Here is an 8,741-nt window from a genome sequence, read left to right on the forward strand (position 1 = left end):
TCTTTTTTAATTCAGTATAGTTAAAACACCATTTAATTTTGTTACTTTGAGACTCTTGTGGCAAGTAATAGTAATTCAAAGTTGAGAGTTTATCTTGGTTTTTTAAGCTATTACAATTAAGCTACTACATTCAATTTAATATTTAAAAAATTTTTTTTTTAAAAATCGTTATAGATTTAATATTTGCATTACAACTGTGTTATTTACAAAAATTGCTTCACAAAATTAAATGGTGATATAGTAACAGCAAGTTTGTTACTTAGAATAGTCAGAGCTGTAAATTATTAATACTAAAAGTAATTCAAAGTAGATAGTTAATCTTTGTTTTTGTGCTATTAAGGTATACATTCAATTCAGTACTAGAAAAAAAGTATTTCATCATGTATGTTGCATTACAAGCTATTTAACAGTATAAAGCTTCCAAGACACCTTTTTCTATGTATATGTATTCCGAAAGGGCTTCCAGAAATGTCACACATCAATGTGGGTCATACACCTCACATTTAGAATACATATGCACAGTTAGCTTTTCTTACAAAGTATGAAGTTTTATATGCCTTCTTTTATTGCCCATATTATATATATATTATAGACTATAACCAACTATAGCAGAGTGTTTCACTCTATCCATTCAGTGCTAGCTGTGCTTTTACACTTAATGGAAAAATTCTTCTATTTTTTATTGCTTTGTTATAGGCTTTATTTTGCACATATTCCTTGTATGCCAATTTACTTTGCAAATATGTGGATTATCATAAGTCATGGTTATTCATGTTAATTTTTTAGTTATAATCAGGGCTGAAGTTGTTTTATGGTTCTTTTTGTTTCCATTATTCAATGAATAAACAATTGCGTTAGTTTAGTTAGCGTTTATTGTGTTAATTAGCTCTACTTAATCCGATTATGCAATGTTTGCTTAGTTCAATGCTTATTAATTATTTAGTTTTTTTTTTTTTTAATTAATACTGTCTTCTGAAAATTTAGTTTGGTTTTTATTTTTTTACTTATTGTTACTAATCTTTTGTAATGCTAATCATAACTAATTAACCTTACAAAGTTGAAACTATTGAAACATTAAAAATAGGCAAAGAATAATTATGAGTATAAGCAAGGGTAGTATTAATTTTTTGGACCATTGCAAAAATTATGAAAATGTTATTCCTTTATGGGTTTTCTCTCTTAGAAGTGTAGAAAAAAATAAGTTCTATAAAAATCACGTTAAAATTAGCTTTTTTTTTACTACATGAGATTAAAAATCAAGTAGAACACAATAAATAATGAGTTAATAATGTAGTCAAGGTAAACAGAGGGTTGTTTTTGGTACTATAACAAAAACTATCATCAGTCTTTTTCTTTTTTGGCACTGATAACAGCACTTATTATAAATAATTATATCTTATTACTGGCAACAGTTAACTTATTGAATTTGTAGTTCTATTGAACTGTATATAAATTTTACTAAAAACAAAAATGTCTTCCAGAATGCTGTGGTAACTTGCATTAAAAATGAATTATTTTTAAGTAATATACATTTAACGTTACTCAAAAATATCTGTGGCAAAGTTAATGTATCCCATTTTTAGCATAACTTATTTTTCGCTTGTTCTTTTTCCCAATCTCCGGTATAAATGCTTAAGTTTTCTAACAACTTCAGCACTGATTAAACGCTCATAAAACTCTGAAAGGTGTTCCCTATGTGAAATGCATTTACCATTTGTTAATAAGCCCGTTATTGAATGTATTTAATACTGTTAAAGTATCACTATTATATTAAAATTTCTTAAGAAATACCTTTATCTTATGTTACTGGAAAATATTGTCTTTACAATCATGCTTGAATTATGAGTCACGTTCTTTCTGAAATGAAAGAAACTTTTTAATTTTAAAGTGTTCATTTAATTGTCCTATATAATTCGGAAATTTTTGAATATATGTACTTGTTTAAAAGTACTATTGTCTGATGAAACTTGGTGTAAATTGCCCGTTGGTTAATTTGATTTCGAAGATAAAAATTTGTTTGCTCTAAGTATATTTGCACTTTATCCATTTTGCATCAGGTGAAAAAAAAATTGTTCAAAATAAATATTCCTATTTTTATACCCAAATGTGTTATGTTTTATTTTTTGTTTCATATGTAAATTTAACAGGAATGATATGGACACAGGTATCAGACAAGGCTATTCAAAATTGTATTTATTCAACCATTTCACAAAGGTGGTGGTATAATATCAGAATCTGACAATATCCGGAGCACTCCGTTCTTTATAGCTAAGATTATTTAGGGAAAAGTCTTGCAAGTTTTCCACATTATGTCTTAAGGTCTGGTTTCTTAGGACAAGCGCCTTAACTGGGCGTCAGCGGAAAGTTGACGTAGATCTGACGCCAAAAAAATACTTTTTTGTCAGACATTATCTCTCATTGCGCATGCTTTAATAACGTAAACAAATATTTATTTTGAATTTGTATTGATTTTGTTATTGTCGACCAGTGTTTTAGAGAACAAATAATGACTTTGTCCAAGAAAAAACACATTATAGCTGAGCTAAATGAAGAGTGCTATGTTTAATGAAGAAGCTATGTTTAATGTCAAAATCAAAATNGAACTAAACGCTGGGGGTTTCGCGTTCGGCTGACCATCTAACCGGAACATCTGCTCCTGCACCCCAGAGCCCAAAGATCAAGAAAACTGAGATGGGCACAGTAGGCCTTGGCCCTCTATGGGCTGTCGCGCCGCTGAGTTTAGTTTTTATGGACACAGGTGTCAGACAAAGTATTCAAAATTGTATTTATTCAACCATTTCACAAAGGTGGTATAACATCAAAATCTGACAATATCCGGAGCACTCCGCTCTTTATAGTTTGGATTATTTAGGGAAAAGTCTTGCAAGTTTTCCCCATTATGTCTTAAACACGTATTACAAGTAACGTGTTTACGTGTGAAAAATTACTAATTTTAGGTAGTGCAGACCAGACTCTTAAAGCATACAGGAATGCAGTTTGCGGAAAATTTGTCATCATCTCGGAAAATTGTTTGCTTTTACTAAAAAAGAAAAGTCCTCTTCAAAAAAAGTTCGTTTTTTTCGAATTCCTGAGAAAAAAAAGATTAATTTTTACGTGATCAGCAAACTCGATTTAAAAGTTACACTCACCTGATCTTAAAATCACGCATCGCGATTCGTGTTTCGTATTTTCACGATTTAAAATAAATATCCCTATTCTTTTTCTAGCGATTTAAAAGCCACTTTTATGTTTCGTGTTCAAGTGACTCAACATTTATACATTAGAATTCATATTCACACGATTTTAAAATGAAATATCAAGATTTGTATTCACGTGATTTTAAAATCAACTATCGAGATTCGTATTAACGCGATTTTGAAATCAAATATCGAGATTTGTATTAACGTGATTTTAAAATCAAACATCAATGTTCATATTCACTTGATTTTAAAAATAAATGTAGAGATTCGTATTCACGTGACTTAGAAGTCACGCATTGAGATTCATATTCACACAATTCAAATAAATTGATATCATCTCGCATCAATATTTAGAGTACAGGGTTATTCATAATTCCCTCCGGGGTTACGAAGCGTTATAGTAAAAAAACAAAGACGAATATGGCAAAAAAGAACACATGAAATTATTCCGAAAGTATTCAAGTTTTAATTTTAAGCAGTTACCGGTAGATGGCAGTAACATGCACCACTGAAGCCAGTTGTAGTAAAGAAAAATGGCGTTTACAGGCGGAGGGAATTATGAATAACCCTGTATAAATTGTAGAGTTTACAATATAACGCGTTCTTTCAATCTTAACTTTCAACGAAATAATTAAATTCGGAAGACTCCGTAACCATGCTATGATGCTACCTATAAGAAAACAAACGGTGCTATTTTACACAAATAAGGGATAAAACTCAAAACATGGCTGACCTTACACTTTTTTTTTTTTTTTTTTTGTAGTTTGTGTTTTTAATGCCTCTCCCGTTGCCCATAGATGGGCGGGCCGGGGACATACAATAAATTACACTTTATTTATGCTGTGATATTTATTTTGTTAAATTTGTTTTAGTCTCGCGTCATGTTAGAATTTATAAATTACAGATAAACTATAATACTTTTTCTGCTTCTCCTTCACTTAAGTAAATACAAAGGCAAAAAATATGCTTTCTCTACCCGGGCTGCGTCGTTGTTTGGGGAAGAAGAAAAATGCTTTTCTTTTTGTTATAAACAATGAATTTTTGTAAATAATGATGTAATGGAAACCCTATCTATAAACATTGAACTTCTATAAACAATGATATTTTATTTTTGCTTCTTCTCTCCTATTAAGAAAATACAAGGTAATTTGATCAAGGTAAGCTATTTTAAAGCATGTTTGTTTACTAAAGAAATATTCGTTTTCTACCGGAGCCGCTTATCGGCAGCTTAAAGTTTATCGTTGTTTTTAAAAATGAATGCTTTTCTTGTTTCTATGAGCAATGAATTTCTATGAACAATAATGCACTGAAAACCCCACTCATAAATAATGAAAAAGTATGCATACTCTTTAGAATCCGTGCTGTACCTCGTAGTTGGAAATCTTTTGCTAGGTATATAATAAATTTTTTATTATCTTTTATTTTGTTTTTAAAGATTTTTAAATTTATTACGTGAAATAAAATTTGAAAATAGGAACATTTAAGTAAAGCGAATCATAGGGTTTTATTTACTATTTTATGAATATTGGAAAAAGATTTTATGCATATATTATTACGAAATAAATCAATGTTCTTCACTGAATTTCAAATATAGGGATTATACTTAATATTCATGAGCATTTTACTACCCTTTCAGCATCTGTAAAAACAAAGTATTTTATTATCTTAAATAAAAAATTATCATCTGCCTTCTTTTTTGTTTACATTACTACGTACGTTACGATTATTTGAAATATTAAATTAAATTATATGCACTTCTATAAAAGACATTATTGCTTTTGGGGCAGTTACTGTTCATCCTGTACTTCGATCAGTTGGACCTTTTCAAAAATGGCTTCTACTCATAAATTAATACTTTGCATCAGCTTCATAATTCTTGTGTCGCTTTCACAAAGTATGTAATTTTAAAATTTCTATAATGCCTTAACGCAGAGGGACACTGGTGTCCCTTTGCGTCATATTTTAAAATTTTGTCATATTTTAAAATTTTTTAATTAAAAAAAAACAGTCTAATAGTATCTAAAGAAATCTGTTAGATTATCGGAATTACATTTATATTAAAATATAAAATCCAAAAAAAAGTAGTTTTAAATTTTTTTTTGATTCATGTTAAAAAATTTATCAATAATTGATTTTGTAAATTTAAAAAATTTAAATGATGAATAAATGTTCGCAATAGCTGCAAATAAGTGATTTTTTTTTAAAAATTTAAGAAGCATTGTTTGGAATCGGGGCTGGTTGGGAAGATTTTACCTTTTAAGTAGAAAAAGATGTTTAATTCTGTATTTCATATGCATAAATTATTAGAATGCTAAATATATTATTTTTCATTCATTTTGATTTAAATATGCTAAAAGTAATGAAAAATATGTTTAAAAAAATTCTGCGTTACTGTGCTAAAAATGGTAATGTTTATATTTGAAAATGTTTTTTCAATTTTAGTGAATTTAAAAAAAAAATACCTAGGAATTTGTAGTACCATCAGAGCATCCTTTTAAAAACAATTTCTGGTCGATTAAAAACTATCTAATTAAAAAAAAATCATTTTTTAGATGACTAAATTAATAAGCTACACTTCTACTTATCGGAGCTGTGGTATATTGCAGTCAAAATTTGCTCAACTCCGATTCAACAGCTCCTTTAAGAATAAATGTTGATCATTAATTTAGCCTTTCGGAGTCAGGAAACATAAAGTTACATGAACGACGATTAGTTAAAAGTAAATCTTTAAACGCTAGAACTATTGAAAAAATTCCATAAATTCCATTTCAAAATAGATATATTTAACCCTATGACGCAGAATTTTCATTAAACATATTTTTCATTATTTTGTATTAATTTATGTCAAAATAAGTAAAAAATATTATATTTAGTATTTTAATCATTTATGGTTATGAAAAACAGCATAAAACATCAATGTTTTTTCCTACGTTAAAAGTAAAATCTTCCAAACACGACTCACTTCCAAACAACAGTTTTTCAAATTTGCATTTATTTGAAGTTATTTAGATCTAAGAGAAGCATTATTCATTATTGAAATTTCTTTAATTCATAAAATCAAGTATTGATAAATTTTTGAAAATGAATGAAAAATTTCTTCCAACAACTTTTTTTGGATTTTATATTTTTATACTAATGTAATTCCGATAATCAAACAGATTATTTTTTTGTAACTATTAGGTTGTTTTTAATAATTAAAAAATACCAAAATATGCTTTTACTTGTAATTAGAACTTCAGAAAAAAATATGCAAGCGGAACATTGGTGTCCCAACTACGTCAAAGGGCTTACTCAATTAAAAGAATTATCAATTAATTAAAAAGTTATCAAACAAATTTTGTGTATAATATTTTTAATAGTTTTCAAATAGTATTCGTAAAAAATTTTCTTATCACAAGGTAGTAACAAATGTGCGAGTGTGCTTTCGAGATACTGATATTGAACTCTTCTTGCCAATGGTTTCTCGCAACTTCAATGTTTAGAGAAAATATATTTTTAATATTTATATTTTAATTATTATGTCGTAATACAATATGTACAATCAGGGGACAAAAAAAAAAATGAATCACCTTCATAACTTTTAAGCGGTTGGTCAACTTTTCATTTTGTAAAGTATTGCATTATCTCAAAGAAATCTGTTAAAATAGATCTGTATAACAGTATAGACAGTATAACAGTATTGATAGTAACCGAAGCAGATTATGCTTATTTTGATCAAAAAACGCACTTTTTTTGAAAAACATACTTTTTTTTCATCATATTCGGATTTCTTACTCCAAAATAGAGAGGGGAGGAGGAGGAGTAAGCAAAGATTTAGAAAGCCGGTGTTTGTTGTTTAAACGCTCTAACGGTTTAAAATTTTGTTGCTTTAACACGTTCACGCCGGGGTGACCCACCGGTGGGTCACGCTAGATTGTCTCATCTTGGCAGCGCACTGGAGTAAAAACTGGTAACAATAAATTTAATTTTTTAGTTTTTTTCCGGGAATAATAAAAATCCATAACTACCAATTGTTTTTAACGGATGCAATTTTTATATTGAATTGCTTCTTCGCCGTGATGAATTTCCTTACAGTGAATTGTTATTGTTGAGAATCGATTAACTCCTCCCGAATATTATCTAATATTGAAATAGTTCTTCAACCAGTATTTTCTCTTTTCCCGGCGTGAACGTGTTAATCTGTCGCATTTCTCTTTATATTTTTTGAAAATATCTCTTCATACCTTTTAGTTTTTTTCTCTTAACCAGATTCGTAAAAGTTAAACAGTTCTTTCGATGAAAGATGAAAATCCCTTGACCAAAAGACAAATATGTAATACAATGAGGAATTTAGATGAAATAAATAATTTTCATAATTAATTTGCTAACTATGAAAGAAAAATTTGTATTCTAAATTATAATTTTTTTTTACATATTCTGAATTTTCAGATTTTTTTAAACTCAAATCTAATTTTTCATGTTATTTGATTGATTAAAAGGGCCTAAAGATAATTTGAAAAACTAATAATTGAATGGTTATGAAATTGTACTGCATTTTGTGATTATATCGCTTAATTGCAGTACTTTATAACCGTCGTTGAGCAGACAACCCAATTTTGGATTTACGACTACTTATGTTCAACTCCGTAGCGTTGTAATTTTGAACCTAATCCAGAAGACAAGGGAACTCCTGGATCAAGTAGTGGGAAAAATTTGTCTTCTTGGAGGACTTTTAGATCGAACTGACCCACATTTGTGTTACATGGAGAGGAAAACCACGGAAGGTTTCCACGGTTAATCTGACTGCAAAGGAACTCAAACCCATGATTCGTCTACAACTGAGGATATTTTACGAGGTTATTTTATCTACAAATCTCGATCTGTTATGGTAATATGATTTCCATTTTTGGGTAAAAGAAAAGCCAAGTGTTACTGAAATAATTTCTAACAGCCATTTTTTACAAATTATTTTGAGAAAAAAAATGGTAAAATTGAAAAATGCTGTCTTTTTGCTTCCTTGCCCCCCTTGTCAACAGAGCGTTCGGCGGAACAGCATGACCGCTCGTAAATATTGTTATTCATAGTATTATTTGGTTGAAATTTATTATCATGATTTTATTTGGAACTCTTAAATAAAACATTTCTAACACTTAAATTATAAATTTAACGAATATTTTTTTTATTTTCAGGTGAAGCACAAAATAAAAAAGAATCGAGTAAGTGGAATTTTTCTTCAAAATTGTGCCAACAGTTTTGTCATGTAAAATCTTTCAAAACATCTGCTGCTAAAAGAAAGATTGTTTACATAGACTTAAGACAGAATTATCTATATATATGTTACGGTGAAACACCGAAATCTGGAGAATGTCGACATTCACCGGTGAATGTCAACAATCACATAGTCGCTTTGGTGAATGTCCGAAATATTTGTTATATCCAATTTTATATTAATTTATTCGTTAATATTATTATATTTATTTGATATATTTATATTTATTCTATATTTTAATACTTACTGACGATAGATTAGAAGAAACATCAGTGTTTGGAGTATCGGGCAAA

General features: G+C 28.7%; 1 long non-coding RNA gene across 1 annotated transcript in view; it reads left to right on the plus strand.

The window, feature by feature from the left end:
• Positions 1-4,943: 4,943 nt before the first annotated feature.
• LOC107453239 (uncharacterized) overlaps positions 4,944-8,741 on the plus strand; it is a 7,685-nt gene continuing 3,887 nt past the window's right edge. Inside the window, exons 1-2 of the long non-coding RNA XR_001585290.3 lie at positions 4,944-5,094; positions 8,369-8,395. This is a non-coding gene — a long non-coding RNA (uncharacterized lncRNA). The remainder of the gene's footprint in view (positions 5,095-8,368; positions 8,396-8,741) is intronic.

Source organism: Parasteatoda tepidariorum, chromosome 4 (genome assembly GCF_043381705.1).
Source record: "Parasteatoda tepidariorum isolate YZ-2023 chromosome 4, CAS_Ptep_4.0, whole genome shotgun sequence".
NCBI classification, from domain to species: Eukaryota; Metazoa; Arthropoda; class Arachnida; order Araneae; family Theridiidae; genus Parasteatoda; species Parasteatoda tepidariorum.